Consider the following 24,052-nt stretch of genomic DNA (forward strand, 5'->3'; position numbering starts at 1 on the left):
GACCTGTGCCTCTAGTGTTCCGCAACCTGTCTGTGCAATAAACATCCTTCTTCTGCACATATTTGGATGTCTGTAACTCCCGTAATGCATCTGTCTGCTCACTTACACTGGCCCACAGCTAGTTTCATGGCATGGCACATTGAGGTTGAGAATCAACGTTTGTAGCTGGCTCTTGGTAGGAGTGTCACATGCCTGGCATACGTGTCCAGGGCATATTGCACAGACCTGACTCTGTATGTGGCATATGTGTATTGCCTGTTGAGCATGTGCTCTGTACATTTACATTGGTGGTGTACTGTACTCACTCTTCGTTGTCCCTTCTAATTCACTGCAGGGCTCCGCCTCTCCTTCGACCAATTCCAGACTTGGCTGACGTGCGGGAAAATGACTGTATACGCCGCTACCGCTTCCCCCAACGCTTGATTGAGGACCTGACGACACGGCTGGCACCACACCTCCAACCGCTACACAGGTATCCTACTGCACTGACACCCAAGATGAAGGTGATGGCAGCCCTACATTTCTTGGCCACGGGTACCTTTCAACATACCATTGCCCATGTCTGTGGCATGTCCCAAACCATGTTCAGCCGTGTTCTGCATGATTTTCTAGAAGCCATGTTGGAGCACCTGGATGAGTTCATTAAATTCCCAACTCCTGAGCAGTTGACAGGTGTCAAGCGTGAGTTCTATGCCCTGGGAGGGATGCCCCATGTCATTGGGTCCATAGATGGAACACATGTGGCTTTGGTACCACGACAGGCACAGGAGGTAGCCTTCCGTAACCGCAAGCATTACCACTCCATTAATGCCCTTGCGGTGTGTCTTGCCAACATGCTGATTTCACATGTCTGTGCTCGTTTTCCAGGATCAGCACACGATGCGTACATCATGAGGTGTAGCAGGGTGCCTGAAATGATGCTGCAGCTGCGCAATGAACGAGCATGTATTGTTGGTGGGTATACTCTGGCAGTCCTGTATTTAACGTCATCTTCCTGTCTTACTGCTCCTCCTGACCCACTCTTGTCCATGATGTTTCCATGTAGGGGACGCTGGCTATCCCAACATGCCATGGCTGATCACGCCTCTCCGCAACCCCAGCACGGCTGTCGATCACCGCTACAACAACGCCCATGGGCGGACCAGGTGAGTGATAGAGAGGATGTTTGGCCTCCTGAAGAGCCGATTCCGTTGCCTCCACAAGACCGGTGGCGCACTCCCATATGCAACGGTGAAGGTCTGCAAGATATTCCTCGTGTGCTGCATGCTGCACAACATGGCAGTGGAGAAAGCTGTGCCACTCATCCTGGATCCAGATGAGCAGGACCATCCACCCGTGGAGGATGAAGGACTTGGGCACGAGGCAAGTGATGTGGAGGAGGAGGAGGCGGTAGAGGACATGCGGAGTCGGCTCATACGCGACTTCTTTGCTTAGTGGTGAGTTCCAGTGTCTGAGTGTGCACGCATTGGGCTGTGTGTGGCAAGTGTTGCAATGTGTGTGTCCATCTGCATGTCTTCCAAGTGAGTCAGAGGTGTGTTTGGATGTGTCACTCGAGTGATGGTGCAATAGAAGAATGTTTTTCCAGAGTCATCATTGTCACCTAGCATGTTGACAACCTAATACGTGTCGAGTACATGCACATGCATGCGGATGTGCTTCTTTTGGCTGACTTCTGGTGTGTCTCCCATCCACAGGTACTTGTGCATGCTGTCTGCTGGTGGCATTGTTGTGCTCCTGCTATTCCTCATGAACACAGCAACATGTGCTGAATCAGCGTTACATGCACGGACAAGTTCGAACATCTCCTTCGGGTAAGGGATGCAGCACGGCTTTTTGGGAGTGGTATTTGTTTTGAATGTGTGTGCACTGCTCCTGTTCATGTTTGGATACTTTATATACATGTAGAATCACCAGGGGGCACATGACCTGGAGCAGAATTCACCTGAATTGATGGTCAGACTTGGTGACAGTCATCTGTAATGGGATTGTGATGGAGCCATCAATGTGTGTAACACTGGCCTCGGAAACATACGGGTTGCACCGGGTTGACATGCTGTGTGAATTCCCCATTAGGGGCTCAATGGTGTATAGCAGGCTCTCCGTGAGCAGCAGGGGGTGTTTAGCTGTAACCCGTCACTTGTGTGCCAGTGCCATGGATTTCCAGCATCTGTGGTGGTAAGGGGGGTGCCACTGTTGGTCCCACGTGTTCATCCACATGACCTGTGTATGTGTTGACAGAGTTGCATTAGCATTCCGACACACATGAGTAATAAAGGTGTCCCTCTGCCTCCAAGGAGCCTCATCTCTGTCAATGGTGGTCTGTTGCCACTGTGCATGCGGCATGTCTGGCATTATTCTCAGAGATGGTGCATATGAGTCTATGTGTAGAGTAGCAAGATGCAAGCTGTTTGTCAGGGATTAGATTCTGTATTGTGCATGATGTCCATGGCTGTGTAGGTATTGTGGCATGTCAGTCTCCACGACGGCCACTGTGCTGCATGTGAATCCATTGTGTGTGTGTGTGCCATGTTGAACCAGACATTCCTTCCTTGACATACACCTTTTGCATAGTTCCTTCCAGAGATCCTTGTCTTTGAGTGCTACTTGTGGCATTGTTTCCTTGACATGGCGCATGCTGCTGCAGGCCCTGCAGCAAGGGCACCCAGTGTCCACGCAAACGAGCTGGTGTTCATCATGGATTGCTTGCTGACATGTGCTATGCTGATCAGCAGCATCTGTGCCTCATGCGGCAGCACACTCTGCATTATGAACAAGATCCCCAGTTCCATCCACCTCAAGGCAAGAGGGAGACCATCCCCCAGGTCAACTACGACATCCGTGTCTAATCCTACCCTGCACTCTACGGACATGTGCGTTAGAAATCCCATGATACTTGTCCACATCCAGGGTGCATCTGCACAGCTCTGCTACTACATCCCGCGAACAGGCCACATCAACGTCAAACAGAGATGGGGGAGTGGATCACTGCCAGCTGCAGGATGACCTTCTCAAGCCACGCACACACTCAGGATGCAGCCCACAAGCACAACACAACCTTGTGGCACTGTGATCCAACACCCAATTGTGCCATCTCCATGCATCCAACCTTGGCTGGCCCACCATTCTCCACATCCACCTGACTCAAGCATGCAGGACATGGTTCTGCCACGTGTCTACACATACCTGGGACTCCCACCCCAGGACACTCCACATGATCCCTGACCTCTGCGCATGACTGTTGCTCTTCTAAATAAGTCTGTAGGCACAGTTGTGCGGGCACCCCCTCAGCTGGTTGGGCCCATCACGGGTGAGTATGGTGCTCCATGTCTGTCTTGGATGGTACATTGTGACCCATGTATGTCCTGTGCCAGACGCAGACCCCAGGGTATGGATGTTTGGAGTTACTTCAGAAATCAGGCATGGTTTGACTTTACAACACACACATGTAGTGGAATAATGCGAAATGACGGCATCATCTTGTGATTGTGATGACTTTTATTAGTGCTGGGGTACGTGTTTGGGGGGGGTGACAAGAGGTGCTTGGCGGGAGTGTAGAATCCAAAGTTCACAGGGGGAGTTGGTGTCCTTGCCATTGAAAGTCATCAGAGTCTGTGCCACAGTCTTTGTCAACATTGGTCAGACAGTGACCAGCAAGGCCATGTGGCAGAGAATGTCCTTTGCTGCTGTGCTGCTGTTGGGCCAGAGGGCCAGGTGCCAGGCCAGGTGACCTGGGAGATGGTGATGTTCCGCTGACTCTCACGGTATTTTTCGTGGACGACCCACCTTCCTGCAGGGACCCTCAGAAGCAGGCCTTGACGATGCAAGGGACGCTCCGTCAGATGAATCCTCCTCCTCCTCCCTCCCTGTTTCTGGTGCTGCTCTACGCCTGGTGGCACAGGGAGGGTTTGCCAGGCTTTGGGCGATCTGACGGAGGGATTGGCTCACGTCCCTGTGCACCGCCAGGAGCTCTGCCAGTCTTGCCTCCATCCTGGCATGATGCTCGACCTGCAGGGCCTTCATCTCATTGAGGGTCCCCACTACCTGGTCGATGCCTCTGGAGTCACGCCGGTATGCGTCCAGGATGTTTCTGACGTGTCCCATAGCTGGGTCCTGAGCCAACTGGGCAGGTTTGTGCATCCGCCGTCCTCCACTCCCACCACCCCTGCCCACTTGCGCCTGGCCTGCCGTTGTGGGCACATCGGGTCTCCTGGACCCCTGAGGGATGGCATTTGCGGTGTCGCCTGCCTCCTCCTGGGTGCCTGGAGAACCTTGTCCCTCCTGAACAGACTGGCTGTGTTGTTGTGTGCGGGCAGGGCTCCTGGGTGTCTCCTGGGATGTGGCAGGAATGGGGGTGGTGGTTGGCACAGTTGTACCTGCCGCAGGAGCTGCAGGTGGTTGGACACCAGAGGGGCCAGGTTGGTCTGGGTCGTCCACGGAGTGGTGAGAGTCGTCGCTGCCGGTGGGGTCCTCTTCACGCAGAGCCTGGTCCTGTGAGTCTTCCCCCCCAGTATTGGGGGGAGATCGATGACGTTGACCTGTGTGTGAGAGAGACAGTGTTAATTGTGTTACATGCGACATCCATGTTTCATTCTTTTTTGATTTGGCACAGTTCCTCTGGGTGGTTGGATTTGGCTAGCATTCCTCACACAGTGCACTTGTGCATGGGTATGTCCCTTGGCCACAGCTTTCGACACTTTACCTATGTGTGACACAATCTTAGTTGATGCATATTTTGGGAATGCAGTCAGCAGTGTAGTGAGTGGGCGTAGCAAGCCATGCAGAGCCGCCTTACGTGTTGCACTGTACGTAGCCAAATGTTGTTTTTTCCATGCTATTTGAGAATGCAGGTAGTTAACTTAACAATTTGTAACAGGGTTCTGACGAACACAGTGGGTAGGTATACTGGGTGTAAGGTTCTGTTTGGGCCTGCAGCATGGATGTACTCGTGCACAGATTGACACATGGCCTAGTGTTTATCAAAGGTTGAAGGGGGGGTTAAGGCACTGGCAAACCTTGTCTACATGCACACAGTCCACCTGCTGACGAGCGGACATGGCCACACCACCCAAGGGTGATTTGGGCTCCCTCTGTCTCCCTTTCTCCCTCCCTCTGTCAGCCTCCTCCCTCTGTCCGTCTCCCTCTGTCTCCCTTTCTCCCTCCCTCTATCAGCCTCCTCCCTCTGTCCGTCTCCCTTTCTCCCTCCCTCTGTCAGCCTCCTCCCTCTGTCCATCTCCCTCTATCTCCCTTTCTCCCTCCCTCTGTCAGCCTCCTCCCTCTGTCCGTCTCCCTCTATGTCCCTTTCTCCCTCCCTCTATCAGCCTCCTCCCTCTGTCCGTCTCCCCTTCTCCCTCCCTCTGTCAGCCTCCTCCCTCCCTTTGTCTGTCTCCCTGTGTCCACCTATGTCTCTGTCCCTCTCTCTGCCCCTCTCCCTCCCTCTGTGTGTCACCCTCTGTCACCTCAGCCCAGCTTCCTGGGCACACACAGTTTGCAGGTATTGCTTAGGCCATTGGCTTGTTCATGTGGGTTTGTTTCTTCTCTGCCGGCACCCATTGGGCGGAGTGTCTGAGTCTGCGCTGCTGCTGTGGCGGTGTGTGCTGACACTCTTTCAGTGTGCTGCGTCTTCATTGGCTGCTGTTATGTGCAAATTGTGCCTTCATACCCATGTCGTCCTGCAATGCGGCCACCATTAGCAGGCAAAACAGTACTGTGTTGGGACACACTGTTTGTATGGCTGTGCCCTAAGCCATATGGGCTGAGGGCATTGTTGTGTGCTTCAGAGTTGCTCTATGTTAGTTTTGAGGCCCACCCTCCCGGCATCAGGGACATCCTGTCTTGTGTTGGTGTTTTGTGTGGCCTGTGACTTGGCATGGCCTTGCTTGGGGCATGGGGCATGGAGGCGCTAGTGGCATGTGTGTGTTTTTGGAGTGTGCTTGTGTCCGGTGCTGGCTTTGGGGGGGTTCCGTGCATGATTGGTATTTGGGTTGTATTTGGCGTTCCCCCCATGTGAGGTGAGTTGTTTGTGTACTCACCAGGCTCTCGGACTCCTTCTAGTCCGTCTACTCCCAACGGCGGCAGCGTGGCCATCACCTTCTCCTCCCCGGGATGGTAGTGTACCGGTCTGCGGGACGGACCTCCTCCAGTGATGTTGGCCTGGTTGTGCTCGTCCGTCATTTTGCGGCGGACCGTCCTCCGCAGATCGTACCACCTGGCTTGGCACTCATGCCTGGTCCTTCTGGTGGCCCCAACAGCATTCACGGAATTGACTATCCTCTCCCACATGGCAGATTTTTCTGATATGCTGGTCCGTCTGACCAATGCTCCAAAGAGCTGTGGCTCGACTCTGATGATTTCGTCGACAAGGGCCTCCAGCTCTTCCTTTGTGAACTTTGGATTCTTGTTGGTGGGCATGGTGTGGGGTGTGGGTGTGCATGGTTGTGGGGGTGGGGGTGTGGATGGGTGTGGGTGTGGATGGTTGTGGGTGTGCAGGTGTGTGTGTGTGTGTGAATGTGATGAGGGTGTGTTTGTGATGGTGGTTGTGTGAAGGAGTGCAAGTGTAAGGTGTATTGATGGTTGAAGTATGGTGCAGTGCGTTGTCTCTGGGGTCTAGCAGCAGTGGATCTGTTGCAAAGGATCATGGTTTGTGTGTGTTGGGCCTTTTTATTGGTCCATTTGTGGGTGTGGCTGTGTTTGAACTTTGGGTGGGTGTGTTATAAGGAGTGGTAGTGGTTTGGGCCTCTGTTTATCTGTTTGTCAGTTGCAGGTCAGTGTATAGGATGTATTTGGCCTTGTTGGATATGTTTTGTGGTCTTGTGTGCCTCAAATTGACTCTCCTTGTGTTTTTTTGGTTTGTCCTGGTTCAGTGGGAGTGTTTTTAGCGTCTGTACGGTGCGTACATGGGCCATGTTGTTGTACAGTGCTGTCCTTTGCTATGGCTTAGTACGACTCGTACATGCCGGATGTTGGGTGAGGGTGCTGGTGTGTGGGCCTGGGGTAGGGTGCGTACGAACACGGGCAGGGTGTTGGTCCGCACCGTCCATCGGTGGTGGTGTTTCGCACTGTACATACAGGGGGGGCTGGGTGTAGGGTCTGTACATACACGGGTGGGGTGTTGGTACGCGCCGTACATACACGGGTGGGGGTTCGGCGCGTACATGCACTGGTGGGGTGTTGGTACGCGCCGTACATACACGGGTGGGGTGTTGGTACGCGCCGTACATACACGGGTGGGGGTTCGGCGCGTACATGCACTGGTGGGGTGTTGGTACGCGCCGTACATACACTGGTGAGGTGTTGGTATGCGCCGTACATACACGGGTGGGGTGTTGGTACACGCCGTACATACACGGGTGGGGGTTCGACGCGTACATGCACTGGTGGGGTGTTGGTACGCGCCGTACATACACGGGTGGGGTGTTGGTACGCGCCGTACATACACGGGTGGGGGTTTGGCGCGTACATGCACTGGTGGGGTGTTGGTACGCGCCGTACATACACTGGTGGGGTGTAGGTACGCGCCGTACATACTCGGGAGGGGTGTTGGTACGCGCTGTACATACACGGGTGGGGGTTCGGCGCGTACATGCACTGGTGGGGGTTGGTACACGCCGTACATACACGGGTGGGGGTTCGGCGTGTACATGCACTGGTGGGGTGTTGGTACGCGCTGTACATACACTGGTGGGGTGGGGGTACGGTCCGTACATACACGGGTGGGGTGGGGGTACGCTCTATGCATACACGGGTGGGGGTACGGTCCGTATATACACTGGTGGGGTGGGGGTACGGTCCGTACATACACGGGCGGGGTTTCGGCACGTACATCCGCGGCCGGGGGGCGTTTCGCACGTACATGCGGGGTCTGTGGTGGGGTGTTCGGCGCATGTGCGGCCATGCTTGCTATGGGAGTTCGGTCCGTACGGTGTTATTTCCATTCAGTTGTGAAATCGAAAGGACAGGAGTGATCGTACTTGCGCGGTCGGACTTCATTTTTCCGATTCGTACGGTAAATCGCCCGGGGATGTGTCGGACACAATTTCCGACCCGAGGACGTGTGGGGAAATGTTCCCTATGTGATTCGTATGGAGTTTTTCCCATGCGAATCGTACTTGACAGTTTGTACGCTACTTGTACGATTCGGACGGAAAAAAGTCCAGATTCAATTCGGACGGGGGAAATTTCTCCAGGATCGGAATCGGCACCCAAGTAGTTACACCGTTACACATCAGTAATTAATTCAATAGCATTTACGGTGCATAGAAGGTCGACAACGTTTCAATCCCATAGAAACAATATTGGTATCATCATCAGAACGTAAAAATTACATGCCTGGGGGAGTTTTGGTCTGAAAGACAATGGTGAGAGGTAGAAGGGGACAAAAGGAAAGTAAGTAGATACAAAGGCCCATAACATAGTGCTAGTGAGGGACAATGGTGGTACAACTCAGCCATCCAGATGTCGTGTACTAGGTGTTGATATGATACACATGCTGGGTAAAAATTGAAAAGAAACAACGATCTCAAAGTGCAGCAATGGAGCAAGACCTTAAATTGCTACGATGTGGATGCTGCCTTGCCAAGCATAATAGCAAGGGTCAAGCAATAAGCCTGTTGCAATAATGCCAGGAAAGGATTACTGGGGACGCATGGAGGCTCGTTAAGTCAATCGAGCATCTTGTTGCTGGTGAAAAAGAGACAAATATCAGGAATAGCCACAAATTAAATGGTCTAACACCATTACGAGCATGTGTTTAGCTCTTACCATAGTAAAGGTGTTATTGGAGCAATTGAAGGTAGTGGTGTGGAGAAGTGCGGTAACCTTGTAAGAGGAGAGAAGGCAAACAGACAGTGAGAGTGCTTCAGGGGTGGATACTTGAAGGGATAAAAATGCCAACCTCTGAACTGCTTACCTAATTACACGAATAGCGGCAAACAATCCACTGGAAATATACGAAAGGTGCTGTGAGTCACGCAACAATGACGCGAGTACTCCAAAGTCGGTACAATGGTCCAGAAATGGTTATGTGAGCTGGAGAGGTTCACCAAGTATGCACTCTTCGTAATGACGTGAGACTACTGTCCAGGTCCATGGTTGTTGAAATGGCAGTGATACCAGTTTTTGGAAATTATCAGTTCTTAAGAAATATTTTTATATATGACAGAAAGCAGTGTGGCCTCCTGGACCCAGTCTATAAAATGTCTGCTTCGGTGTAGAGCCTAGACCCTCATACTGACACCATCTTGCACAAATGCTGGGTCTGAACTGAATCCAGAAAATGGCATTTGAAAGGGAAGCACCGCAAGCCAATTCCAGACTGGAAATTAAATACAAACGTGGGACCCAAACAACTTCAACTTGCTCCAATTACAAGTTCTTCTTGTATTTTTGACCAAGGAAGGAAATGCTCCTTAGAGTACATAAAGAGCTTTTGTGAGACTGGAGTTGCTGACTGCATGAACTGTGAGTCTCCCAGCAGTTAGGGAACATCACCTAAGGTCCACAACGTGCTGGAGATGCTGTGAATCTGCCTGGAACCTATGAGCCTGCGTGCCTGCTTTCTCAAAAGAGGGAGCGAAATTGCCTAGCCCTGCATGAAAAAAGACTGTCCAGGAGGAGGAGCTCAGCTCTGCTCCCAGTGTGTGGGGCACTCAGAAGAAGCTAACTAACCAGTGGGAGGCTTGCATGGATTGGCTGATGTTTAGAGTGGCCATCCAGTCTCTCCAGGCATGGTACCAGATGTAAACTGCATGAAGAAGGGCAACTGCAGAGGCTTTTGCCAACTCACACTTTTACAGTCAGAGGACAGGTGCTGCACCTAATAGCATGTAGTGCAATCTGAAGGACTTGTTGCACCAAAGTGGGAAACCTGCACGGTAATGAATACACAAATTACCCAGGGGCAACTGCGTATTGAAACTTACACTTGTGCCTAATGTTGCATAGACTCGGCTTACAAGAGAGCACCATCAATTTAAGATGGTGGTGAGCTTGTTTAAGCTTAAAATGGATACCTAATTGTGTAGTATATAGTTCAACTGTACAACAATATTAAAAGAACGTTATTTGCTAAAAATAAAATCACTAGGTTGGACAGTGATTTATTGAGTCTCTTTTGAATTTTGAGTCTTTCCCCTCACACTATCTTGCAGAGAAATCTTTCACTACTTGCCCTCACAACCCTAATAAAGTATTTCATGTGCAATGCACTACATGGCAGCTAAAGTGCAACAGTATCCCTTTGCTTCTGCTATCTACTTACCCTGTGTTTAATATACATACCTGCCTGAGCCTCTGGTATTTATATCCACTTTCTGGGTCTAGAAAAATATTCTCAGTGTAAGCCACATTTATGAACAGCATGCCTCATTCTTTTTGATTTCTGTTACTTCTAAGATAAAATTTGTGTAGCTTAGTGCTATATACAAATTATAACATATCTCTAACTTTATTTACAATCTAACAACACTATGTTTAAAAACAAAACGATAGGAAAAGATAGGCATAATGGCATATGGATAACTGACATCCTCAGACAATGCTGTATAGTGGTAATAATTTGGCATCATTTGAAAACATATATTAAATAATATCCTAGATGAGTACAGATTTACCGTGGATGTGTTTTCCTTTCCTCACTTCAAGTTTTCTTCTTGCTTCTCTTCTTCCCCTTTTCCATTTCTTTTGTCGTAACTACTTTCGCCTCACGTTTATCTTATATCTGTTTGACCATGGCCACCCTGTTTAGATTCCCGATGCTAAACTCTTCGATTTGGACTGCATTTCTGTAGCCTTTTATCGCTCTCATGGATGAGAACATTTCTTTGCCATTCTGAGCCTCATTGAAGATTTTATTCTTGTAATAATACCAATCACCATATTTGTTACTATTACTACCTCCTCGAAACCACACCTTAATGGCACCATTTATTTTACTTTTAATTCACGTTCCAGTCACTGATTGAAGATGTATCCTTAACATCCTTCCCTTCTATCATCCACACATGACTCACAAATGATTTGACATATTATTATTACCTACATTTTGACAGACAGCCTGCTAAAAGAGTTAGGTTCCCAGGAATATATTTCATGTACATAGATATATTAGTATAATGCAATGAGCCACTTATGCATACTATTAGAAATGGAATCTAAACACTATGTTCAGCCAACATAATGAAAATTACAACTTTAGGTTACCAAGTATTTCAAGCCCTTATTCCATGCAACAAGAAGGTAATGGTACTTTCACTACCACCTTTTCCTGGAACCACAGCTACCCCCAATCCTTTCATGCTGGCATTAGCCATTATCTTGATTTCTTCCCTGGCTTCAAAACTTTGAATCTTTGTGTGTTCTGCACTTTTTCTACGGGATGTTTTATGTCTTCAAACTCTATCTTGCAATTATTATCCCACACAAATGATTTTCTTCTTTTTTAACATATTTTTAATGTTACTTGTCCTTCTTGTGAACCTTGGAAAAAATTTGCTATATTACTTCAACATTCCTAAAATCTTGACTGATTTGTATTTATTCCATCAACGTTTAGCATTTGACCCAAGTAACTCATTTCTTCTCTATTGAATTTTCATTTTCCTATCTTCAGTTTCAATCTGATCATTTGTATTTTTTAAAAGGTGTCATGTTCTTCCCTGCTTTTGCCAGATATTAAAATAAGATGGTGTTAGATTGTATTCTCTCGATGCCCCTCATCTAAAAACAGATGCAAAGGAAATGCATCCAAATGGCATTCTCAAAAATCTTTACATTCTCAGGGCATTATGATTGAGATCAAAACTTCAGAATCCTTATGAAGCTTCACCTGTTTGTAAACTGATGATAATTCTAGGGTCATGAACAACTTTACCCCTTTTAACATGTTATCTGTCAACTCAGTGTTGGTGTAAAGTGAATACTTTTCTACTACAATCTCTCCATTCAAATCACAAAAGTCCATATATACTCTTACTTATCCTTCTGGTTTCTTGGCCACTATTGCAGGAGCCAACTACTATGTTGTTTCTGGCATGGCTTAACACATGCGGTCTCCCCCACTTATCCACCTCTGGTCCTGAGCGTTTTTGATTGCCTCTTCCACCCATTGCTGAGGAGATTGCCATTCAATGGCTTTTCCACTTATGATTCCCTCCATGATGGACCCAGCTATGCCTGGACTAGGGTCATGTTGTCCAGGAATGTGGCTGTCACATGGGTGCTGATTATTTGCCACCCCACCATCACTAGCACATTTAATACTGTGCCCTTGCATTTACTCTAAATGCTGTGACTCTGTGCCCCATCTCAGTAGCAGGCTAGAGTGGCTGCCAGGAATCTTCTGCAGAATTCAAGGTATCTGAGATTCAAGGACCTACTGCAGGATTCCGGCACCCTGGGATTCCAGTATCTACTGCAAAATGCAAGGATTTTGCAGTAGATAAAAGTCACACCAGGAAATGGCCCGGTGGTTAACTTTCCTCCCTGTTGATGAGAGAAAGCCTCTGCTAGAGCTTTGCTTTTCACCTGTGTTCCTTTACTTAAGCTCACCACTTCACCTGTGTTTTTGACTCTTCAATTGAGATTATCTTCAAGACAGATGTCAAGAACATCTTCCCAGTAGATTTCTGTTTTTGGCATGTCTTGTAATTCCTTCTCCAGTGTCACCTCTAAAAGATGCTTTACATCCTCTGAAGTATTCAACCTCTGCCAGCATGGTCTTCAGAGGCCTTTGGTTAGTAATAGGTAGGAAGTGAGAGAGATTTGGCCCCTGTACTGTCCCCTGGACCTACACACTAGGATTTTGTCACACCCTCAAAGTTGTGATGTGGCAGCTTCTTCTTGGGCTTCTACTATGTATTATACACATCCTGTGTGAATCTTGATTTCTATGTGGTGTGGAGCATTGCCCACCATTATGACATTGGACCAATACTAATCTAATGGCAATTCTTTTGGCTTTAGCTAGATAAAAGCGATGAGCCAATGATTTTTGAATGTTACCAAAGCATTTCACTTATTAAAGTAAATCGTGTCTAAGGCTCAGTTCCATGTAGAATGTTACTATTAATTCAAAACCAATGTAAATGAAAAACAGTGTGGATTTTAAGTTCATGTAAGAGCAGAGGGTAACAGTAGTCTTGTGTTCTTGTGACCTTTTTCCTGAGAGATAAAAGATTTGATTTTTGGCAAGACTATTTTGAATACAAATCAACTAATTCATGATTTACAGAAGGCTCCAGCATGATATCTACTTAAAACAAAGTGACTTCAAACTCTTTCTGTAGTCTTGTTTTCTGTTTAGTATAAAAAAGCAAATACTTGAGACTGACTGCAAAGAATCCAAGAGGAACCCCATCTGATGTGATGATCTATGCGACTACTAAACGACAACATTACTTGTGTGCCTTCTCTGACATCCATATCCAATTCCCCGCCAGCTTCACCATCACTGCTGAATGCAGTCTTTTACTTGTTCAGCAATACTAATGGGGAAGTTGACTGAAAGATTCCATGCTGTTCCCGCAGCAACATTACAATAAACACATAAATAGTGAGTCTGACAGTTTCTACTGCCTCGTTGATGTTTTCTTTACATATTCTACTCATGTCCATTATGAATGTATGACGTTACAATGCATACATTTAAAATGCAGTTTTTACATCGCAACATCCTTTACAACACATACATTTACATTGCATGCCACTACAACACATTTTTTAAAACTACATTTAAAAAGCATTCCATTACATCGCATTACATATTTACAACGCATACCATTACAACGCATACCATTACATTGCATTTAAGGTAAGTTTTGGATAGTGTAGGGGTAAAAATATTCTAACTTCAGGGGATGCAACATTAGGGTAAGTGTTGGATAGTGTAGGGGTACAAATTACTATTCTAACTCCAGTGGGGTGCAACAGTAGGTAAAGTGTTGGATAGTGTAGGGGTAAAAAATACAATTCTAACTCCAGGGGGTGCAACAGTAGGGTAAGTGTTGGATAGTGTAGGGGTACTATGCGTTGTAACGGTATGCGTTGTAATGACATGCGATGTAATGCCTGAGTTATAGTGACATGCGTTGTAGTATCATGCTTGGTAGTGACATGCAATGTAATGGCTGCGTTGTAGTGACATGCGTTGTAAAGGATGTTGCGATGTAATGACTGCATTGTAAATGTAGTGCGAAGTAATGACTGCGTTGTAAAGGTTGTTTCCCGTCCTTTACTATGTCACTCCTTAGAGTCCTGGGTACATGCTTAATTTTACCTAATTTAGGATGTGCTCTGTTTTTTATTTAATCTCATGTGAATATTTCTTAAGCCCCCTGAGGCATCTGCCCCCAGTGCTGAGTCTATTTTTGAGCCTTGATAACTAGTTTCCAACAAAAGGTATCCAGACCAAATGTGTGTACTTTTTTCACATGTGGTGATTCTACACATACCAAGGGGGTTTCGATTTCCATTGAGGGAACTAAATAAATAGCTAAAAAATAGCAACATTTAAAAACAAATGGGAAAAAAGTACTGTGCTAGAAAGCTCATGTTTTTCACTCTAAAAATGGTATCAACAAACCATTTGTTTTAATATGACCACCATGTTCCCAGCTTTAAACCTTTTCAAAAATATTGTGTCAAGAATATAAAAGATAACATTTTGCAACAGTAAGTTTCTATAGGAAAGCAAGGTTTTACTGTGCTTAACTCCACATATATGTACCTTGTTTATATTTATATCTTCAAGACACATATATGTGGGATTAAGAATGCAAAATCTATACTCGCCTATTTGCACTTACCTTTTCGATATTTTGGTCCTCGATGTATTTGACACAATATTCTGTCAACACAATATTTTTCACCTCTATATTCTGTCAGATAAACCTGATCATGCAGCAATTCATGGAGTAAAATCTAATGAATGGAAAATTTATATGAAGGAAATCTAGGCATTTTTTAATTGTGCCCTATATACTGAGTTTTGGAATAGTAGTTTTGTACTCGCTGATTTGGTGTTACCCATACTATCACGATTCACATGATTCACATGGCATTTTTTTTTAATTAGGGTTTCTTGCCTACTAATTACATTTGGAAGCCTCAAGTTTAAGAGAATTAAATTGATCTTCACACATGTTCTTCTGTTCTGTGTTGCCACAACTCTCCTATTAAAAATGGTACCCCATTTACGTGAATGGGCTCAGCATGCACGCACAACACAATAAGCCCTAAAATGCTGTTTGAAGACATCTAATTTTTGCCATGAAAATGGACACATTTTGTCATTGTGGGTGGGTGTATATTTGGGACCTTGCTCGGCAGCCACCCAGGGATACCTACTGAACCCAGACATTTCTGAAATCTATACAGTAGTCGGAGTCCACATTCATAGGAGGTGCAAGGACCCCACTCTGTTTTCTCACCCAGAACGTCTGCAATCCTCAATCTTTAGCTACAATTGTGCATTTACCTCACAGGAAATGTTCCAGAATATGCATGGATCCATAAAACATCCACCACTCACCATTCCCACACTTCTTGCAATAGAAACAGTACCCCACTTATGCACTGGACCTATCGTCCACAACACAACAGGTATAAAAATGCAACATTGAAACATCAAGTTTTTGACTGATCCATTTTTGGGATGTTGGCTGCTGTGGTATTTGGGCCGGGACTTGGCTGGCACCTAGAGAAACGTACTAAACCCAGACATATCTGAACACTAGACATATCAGGGAGTTCAAAGTGGTGTGATCTTCAAGGATTCCATGACATTTTACCCAGAAACCCATGCAAACTTCAAACTGTGGCTAAAATAGTAAATTTTGCTCAAATTTCTGTGAGGAAAAGTTCTAGAATCAACAGGGATCCACATTCCTACCACCCATAATTTCTACTCTACATCCGTGATATGGTTGACCTTTTTTCTGGTGCTGAAACGCAGTCAACAAAGGGCAAATTCTGAAGCCTTGCAAAGTCCTTCTCAACAGATGTTGAGGCTGTTGCTTCTACAGAAATAAGACTTTCAACTGCAGCCTTCTGAAAGTCACAGAAGGGCATTTTTCTTTGCGTGGTAGACTGATGATAGACAACATAAGTATTGTATGTATACCCAGGTAAATTTGATTTACCCCGGCGTCTCTAGCGAATTTCGGTAATTCTGCATTACTCTTGTTACGTAAAATTTCCAAAAGTACATTGGTAATTCATTTTGCGTTATTATGTGCCTTTAGCAGTAACAATGTACAGCAAATAAGTCATTTGTGGTAAAAAGTTACCACAAATGCATAGGAATAATAAGATCCAAAGATCACAACTTATTGTTCATAGTGCTTTTTATTGCATGATTGTTTTAGAGCAAAATGCATTCTTGCATCCAAAATGGATGCTAGGATGCATTTCACGTTAAAGTACAGTTCCAAACGCCAATTTTGCATTTTGCATAATTACACATCATTTTGTGTAATCTTTTTGAAATTGTTCATAAATATACAAAAGCAAATTTTGCACATTTTGCACACACCTAATTGTATGTTGCCAACTGGACCAGGTGCGTAGCCAACATCTGACACCATGTGTGAGTTTTACGAGGTTGGTAAGTGGGCATCCTATTACTCCACTGTACAAAAATGTGTAATATGGCGTCTGACAGGGAATTTGACAACTTGGTGGTACAGAGCAATCTATTGGGAAAAGTATGTAAACTTCATTTTGGAATCATTCAATAAACCAAATTTCAATTTTCAAACACTTCAAGGAAAGAGAACAGAAATTATATTAAGGTAGGAGATGAGTTTGAACAAATCAATAGGGGGGTTTCTGGCACATTTACCCTCTCTGTGGTGAAAAGTATATAAAAGTATACATATTATGTGTAAGAAATGTAATTATTATTTGTGGTGGGCTGTCACACACCTCAAGGAATAATGACACAAACTGTAAGGGTGACCCGAAAGTCACTAGATTAACCTAAGCTCAACCTCTGCTAGCTATATCACAGAGAAGACAGGCATAAATGAGAAGAATGTGTACAATATTTATGCAGTACCAGAACAGTAAAAACGTCAATGCAACTAACAATAGAAATCCGAAAGTGAATCAGAAAAACGAGAGTAAACTTTTCACTAACAAAATATCAATAAAACTACAAAAGTCGAATAAAGGAATGAGATATGATTATTTAAAAAAAAAATCTTTTTGTTAACACTGCTCAAACAAAAGAGACCATACTTTACATCAATGACATACAGTCTTACTTGGTACAGTTCCGACATCACAACTATTACATGAGAGACATATACCTGCAGTAGCTTTAGAGGCACATGTTGACCACAAACGACATCCATAGGCAAAAGGTGAAATACCCCGTACAACAGTTCCCCTCCACTCTTATATCAAGACCTAACCTACACATCCTATTCCTCACCCAACGTTTCTCTGTATTGGCACCATGATTGCCATATTTTCTCCCACTTTTTGACCCAACCCCTTCTTTTCTACACTGTTTCTTCTGCTAGTTGGTGCCAGTCCTGATCCATTTCCCACTATCTCAGCGATGGTGGTGAAGGGGCTCCCCACCTCCTCACAATGTACCTTTTAGCAATCCCCGCTGCCACAACTAGCCATATTCCCACATGCCTGGGCCAGTCGAGGTCCCCCTTAAACATCAGGAGGAGCCATTTGGTGTTCATTGGGACCGTCACTCCCGATACCCTAGACTTTACTTCTGTGACCTTCTGCCAAAATCAGACAATCTCCTGGCATTCCCATAGGGTATGGAAGGAAGTCCCCTCCCGTTGACAACCCCTAACACAAAGCGCTGTGTATGCTTTACCCCACTTTTATAAATGTGTACATGAATAGTAGGTATGGTGCAGAATCTTAAGTTGCACTAGTCCAAATCTTGTCTGGATAGCAATCTCTCTGGAGCTTTGTATTGCCTCTAGCCAATCTTCATTGTCTATACTCCCAAGGTCATCAGTCCATGACGCATGCAGGATAACCAGGGGGTCTGGCACAATATTTATTAATTTGCGCTATATCATGGATGTCATTTTTCCAGGGATGGGCTCTAGTAATATCTATCTTCCAGGGGGAAGTGGTCTGGGATGGGGGTACCATGTTGAATATGTCACCGCAGGGCGTGCATCAATCTTGGGTAGCGATATCTCTGTGTCTGATTTAGATTATATTCCTGCCGTAAATCCTCAAAGGTGATAGGAGTCTCTCCCCTCCACACGTCTCCCAGGTTCTCGATTCCTATCAGCTTCCACCCTCTAAAGCCCATAAGGGCGGCTACTTCTTCCAATGTGTACCGGAAACACAATGGAGTCCGACTAGTCAATTTCTCCGTCCAGCCCAGGAATCTATTTGCTTCCCTCCAACACCCCAGTACCGTACCAGTGTGTGCCGGCAATTCCGAGCAAGCTTTCCGGGAGTACAAGAGTGGTTCGCAGTTTCCACTTGGCATACTGGCTTTGTCCACTCTATAGGCCGGCTCGTGCACATCCGCCTACGCTCAGTCACTTACGACAAGCAACTGCGAGGCCCAGTAATAGAGTCGAATGTCCGGGACCGCTAGGCCTCCATCATACACTCCCTTTTGTATTTTATGGAGTGCTATTCTGGGGAAGCCACCCTGCCACAGAAGTGTACAAACTTCCTGGGCTATCTTTTTAAAAACTGCCGGGGGAACTGGACAGGGTTATTTTGGAGGACGTGTAGAAGGCGCGGCATGGCCATCATTTTAAAAAGGGCTGCTCTACCCATTAGAGACAATGGGAGAGTAAGCCAGTGGCGTACATCGGCATTCAGCCGATCTATCTGGGGCTCAAGGTTGTTCCTCAGGAACGTCCCGTGGTCTTTCATAATATATATGCCTAAATACTTAAATCCCTCTTCCACCACTGGGGCCACACATGGTGTCGGTATACTCGGCAGAGGGCCCAATAACTGAAAGACCACCGATTTGGTCCAATTGATCGTATATCCTGAGTTACTCCCGAACAACTCAAAAATATGAAGAACTCTAGCCATGAAGTGGTACGGTCTTGCTAGATACAGGAGGATGTCATCAGCATAGAGCAAAATTCACTCCCCCTACCCCAGGCGCCTCTATGCCCCAGATCATTGGGTCCCTCCGAATCCAGTTAACCAGTGGCTCTAGTGCAAGGGCAAACAACAGAGTAGACAGAGGACAACCCTGTCTAGTGCCTCTCTGCAGCTGTAAGGGTCTGGACAGCGTTCCATTAACTCGCACTCAGGCCTGCGGTTCCCTGTACAACAGCCTCACCCAGCTACAAAATTAGGGGCCGAAGCCCAGCCTACGCAATACCATGAACAAGTAGGGTGACTCTATACTATCAAACGCCATTGACGCATCCAGCGCCATCAATGCCGTCTGTTGAAAAGCGGGATCCCATGTCATATGGAGCACTCTGTACAACCTCCGGAGATTGTGGCGAGTGCTTCTAGTTGGCATGAAGCCCAATTGGTCTACATGTATAATCTCCGAGATGACCAGCACCAGTCTGTTCGCTAGAACCTTAGCTAGCACTTTCGCCTCTACGTTTATCAAGGAAATTGGGCGAAATGAGGCACACTGGTCCAGTGGCTTCCCTTCCTTGTGTATCACCACCACTGTGGCAGCCCGCTGGTCCGCCGGCAGCTGCCCCTGTTCTCGCACCTCGAGCAGCATGTTATTATTATGGATACCTGATATTTGTAGATCTCGACAGGGAGTTCATTTGGACCCGCTGCCTTCCCTGAATGGAGAAGTCCCAGGGCCCCCTTTAATTACTCTTCCGTAAGGTTAGCCTCAAGGTTCTCACTCACTTCTTCAGTAAGCATAGGAAGGGAAAAGTCTCTAAGTAATTCCTCACAGTCGCTTTAGGATCTCGTGCATACTGGTGCATAAACCTCCACCAGGTGTGCCGCAAATGCTTCCGCTATCTCTGTACTCTTTGTTTTCAGCACCCCTTCTTTGTCGCGCACCTCAGTCTCCCACGAACGTTCCGTATCATGCTTTTCCAACCATGCTAGGAGTCTTGATGCTTTGTCGTCGACATCATATACGCGATTCTGAGTGACCTGGGCATATGTTCTCACTTCATTTTCAGCCATAGCTCAGAAGTCAAGCTGACGCAGCGGCAGTCTGTGGCGTAGGTCACTAGTGTTGTCACTTGACGCCGCTGCCTCCATCTAAGTTATCTCCTGCTCTAACAACATGATTTGTATTGTATCTTTTGTTTTTTTGGCTCCAATTAAAGCCTGTGTTTGCCCCTTCAGCACCGTCTTGTAGGCCTCCCATAAAGTTATGGTTGAGTCTACTGTCCCCTCGTTTTCCCAAAAATACAGCTCAGAGCTCTTTTGGATTTTGCCTCTTAGTGCAGGATCTCGCAGGTACCAGGGGTCGATCTTCGGAATCCTTCCCTGTCAAGGAATGGGCCCCTAAGGGTCACCCCACCGGGGAGTGATCCGAGATGCCCCTTGCCAATTGCCATGGGTTTCAAAATTCTCCCACCCTATTGTTCCGTGTGAAGAGGTGATGTAGCCTAGAGAAGGACCCATGACTCGCCGAGTAGAATGTACACTGCCGTGCAGACGGGTTATACACCCGACACAGATCTACCAGGCCAAGGGCCTCCAAGAAGCCTGGCAGGTCACGCTCTCCCTTCTGGCCCACTCGGGTGCCAGACCGGTCCAATTCCGGATTTATCACCGCGTTTATGTCTCCCACAACTAAAAGCATGCTGAGAGGTAGTGCAACAAAGAACGAACTGACCTTCGGAAAGATAATGTTGTGTAGGCCCGGGGTTATATAAATTGAACACAATACAATCGATCGCCCCTCCCATTTACCCGCTATTGCGGCACAGCAACCCGCCTCATCTACCCAGGTGCGAGACACAACCAGGGGCAATGCATTACGAAGCAGGATTCCCACTCCCCTGGTTGAATACCCAGAATGGCCCACTTCTAAAATATATAGCATGTTCTCAGCACTGTAACTGTCCAGTCAGGCTCCCCACTTCAAATGAGTCCATATCCTTATAACATCGGTCATGAAATTCCACCTCCCACCTATAATATCTCCAGAAGAGGACTCTCAAGTTACATTACTGAGGAGAACACCCCTTTTGTCACTTGTGCATTGTCACTGATCGGGGCTGTTTGATGCCTGCTCCTTCTTTCTCTCCTCTGCGGTGTGGCCATTCTTGGGCAGTGATCGACTTTTACACCCTTTCAGTTCAACAGTTCACCAGCCCTCTAGCCAATCGCTCGGCTCAGCCATTGAGGTGAAAAAATACACCTTTTCTTCGTCTGCCATTTTAGGTTTTCCCGGGAACAGCATCATGTATTTCACATTTTGCTCTCGAAGGGCCCTCTTGACTGCATCAAATGTCCACCTCTGGCACTTGACATAAAGCTTAAAATCCAGGAAGAAACGGATAACTGCATTTTCATGATGCAAGTCCCCATGCTGGCGCGCTGCCTGCAAGATGGCGTCCCTATCCCTGCAATTCAGAATCTGGACTATGATGGTGCAAGGGGGCGCCCCCAGATGGGGCCTGCCGTCCAGGGCCCAGTTCAAACGTTTATAAGGAAAAATGTGGATCGGCGTTTAGGCTTCAATTTGTTGAGGATCAGGTCTTCCAAGAAGAGGTCCATCGATGATCCTTCCATTCCCTCCGGTACACCCACCACCCGAATGTTGTTAAGCCGGGCTTGTCCCTCCTGGTCTTTAAGTCTGGCAAAGATTTCGGTTTGATTCTTAGTAAGTGCTGGGACCTGCTCTTCTAGGCACTTGGTTTTAGCATGTAGACCCCCAATACCTGCCTCCGCCGTGGATACCTTCTCAGAAGTTTTCTGGAGGTCAACATGGAGCAGGTTTAACTACTCGGTGACAGAGTCCAGCTTCGGCTCCAGGGTCCCACGCAGGTCCATAATTGCCTTCATAATGTCTTCCAGGGAGGGATCAGGGGACTGGTCCTCATACCCAGACAGTGTTTCACCTCCTGTCGCACCTCCCTCTTGGCCCACTGCCACAGTGTACCTATCTATGTGGTTGGCCTGCCCAGGCCCCACCACCTTCTTGCGGCCCATAGGCAGATTTTGCAAGGCCTCACCGGTGGGCTCGGGTTCTGCGCTCTGTTGCATCGCTGGCTTGGGCATACAGTGGTAGTGCCAGTATCCAGGGCTTCTGCACAATGTCTCTCTTCCCTGTGGGCGCAGCCTCGGATTCCAGGTGCATCACAGCTTTTACCTCATGGCATGAAAGTGGCCCACAGTCTCAGTCCCTCAAGGAGGGGATTCACCTAGCCCCCTCCTACCAGAGCCTCAACCCGCCTGGCCCAGGTACTCACGCAGGCTGTTGTGCAGGGCTCTCACTGTGCACACTGTTGAGAATCCAGCCCCTCACCTACAGGCCTACTGCCGGTCCTGAGACACTGGTGGGCCGTGTCTCTTCCCAGCCAACTTAAAGGCAGTTCTCCACTTGCACCGGCAATGAGAGGGGAGTGTATCACAAACTTCCAGTCTGCCCTCCAGCAACCCAGCCAGCCGCCCGCCTGTCCTGTGCTGTCACGGAAGCGCTCATATTCCTTGCCGTCTGTCTCCTCACCGGCTCAGTCCCCGGCAGCCGGATCCAGGGCGTGGCATGATCTCGCATGCTCCCCCTGTGCAGGTGGGTCCCTCCACTGCAGGCTCCACGCAATTATCAGCTTCTCAGCGGTGGCCGCTCCGCGTTTATTATGTGCCGGAACACTCCCTGTGTGACCGCAGGGCGCCTTGGCATCTCGGGTCTTTTGTCAACGCTTCCCCACTCCCTGCATTATGCAGCCAGCACCATTTTGCTCCTACCGGCCGCTCCTCTATTTCTCCACTTTTCTGCTGTCCTGCAGCGATCTTGGAGGCTGTTGCAAGTTGCAAGACAGCCATCTCGTATTCCGGCAGCTTCCTGTCTCTGGTTGCTGTCTAAATGCTGGATCGTGACAGATGTATTGGGCTCGTACGCTGGTGGCTAGTGTACAAAGCAGCCATATTCAGCAGCTGCTGGCCACGCCCCCTGAGATATGAATTTTAAATTTTTTAATTAAAAGCAGTGCTAACCAGTACTAAGCACCAATCACAGTTTATGGATGGGGTAACCGGGACAATGGCACATTTTCAGGACAACTGCAATTGATCTAGGGCTAGATAGCTCAGAGGGCTCATCACGGTTTAAGATTTTATCTTTTGACTATTGTTTTTTAATGGAGTTCAACATCCTACAGCTGGCCAAGCCTGAGGCTGAATCTGAGGAAGGTGCTTTGGAATCAGACACCATTGCAGTGAGGTCCTCCTGATTGCTGTGCAGGTTTTGAAGTCCAAACAAGTTCTAAATCCCAACTTTCCAGGGTTTGAGGAGCAGCTCCTCTGGGTCAATTATAATAATTCCAAGACCTCAGAGACAACAATTAAGTGCCAGTGCTCACTTCAGCAGAGGTCACCAGTAACCCCGGGTGGCGAACTCTGCTCCCCAGCGGAGTTTGCAGAGTTTTGGGAAAGGGGAGTTCAGGCAAAACTCCAACTCAGTGGTGGAGCGGAGTTAGCCCCTGCACCATCCATGAACCCCAAAGAGTAAAGAAATAAAAAACCACTTACTTGCTCCCTGTTGTCTCCGGGCTGCCCTCCTCCGTCCTCGCTGTGGTCTCTCTCCTCCTCGCCGTCGTGACGTTTTCCCTTCAAAGTGCAAACCCCTACGTTTTACGTCTTGTTTGGATTGCGCATGCACAGTCCACGCAAGGCGTAAGACGTAGGGGTTTGCACTTTGAAGTGAGGACGACAGCGAGGAGAGAGAGACCACGGCAAGGACGGAGGAGGGCAGCTCAAAGACGCCAGAGAGCATGTAAGTGTTTTCTTTTTTCTAATTACCCATGGGACTGGGAGGGCGAATCGGATCAGAGCGGAGTTCCACAGAGTTTTTTTAACTCTGTGAAACTCTTCGGAGTGCCACTCCGCGTACTCCGCCCACCTTTAGTCACCAGCAAGATCCAATCCAATTCCACTA

Source organism: Triturus cristatus, chromosome 1_2 (genome assembly GCF_964204655.1).
Source record: "Triturus cristatus chromosome 1_2, aTriCri1.1, whole genome shotgun sequence".
NCBI lineage: Eukaryota > Metazoa > Chordata > Amphibia > Caudata > Salamandridae > Triturus > Triturus cristatus.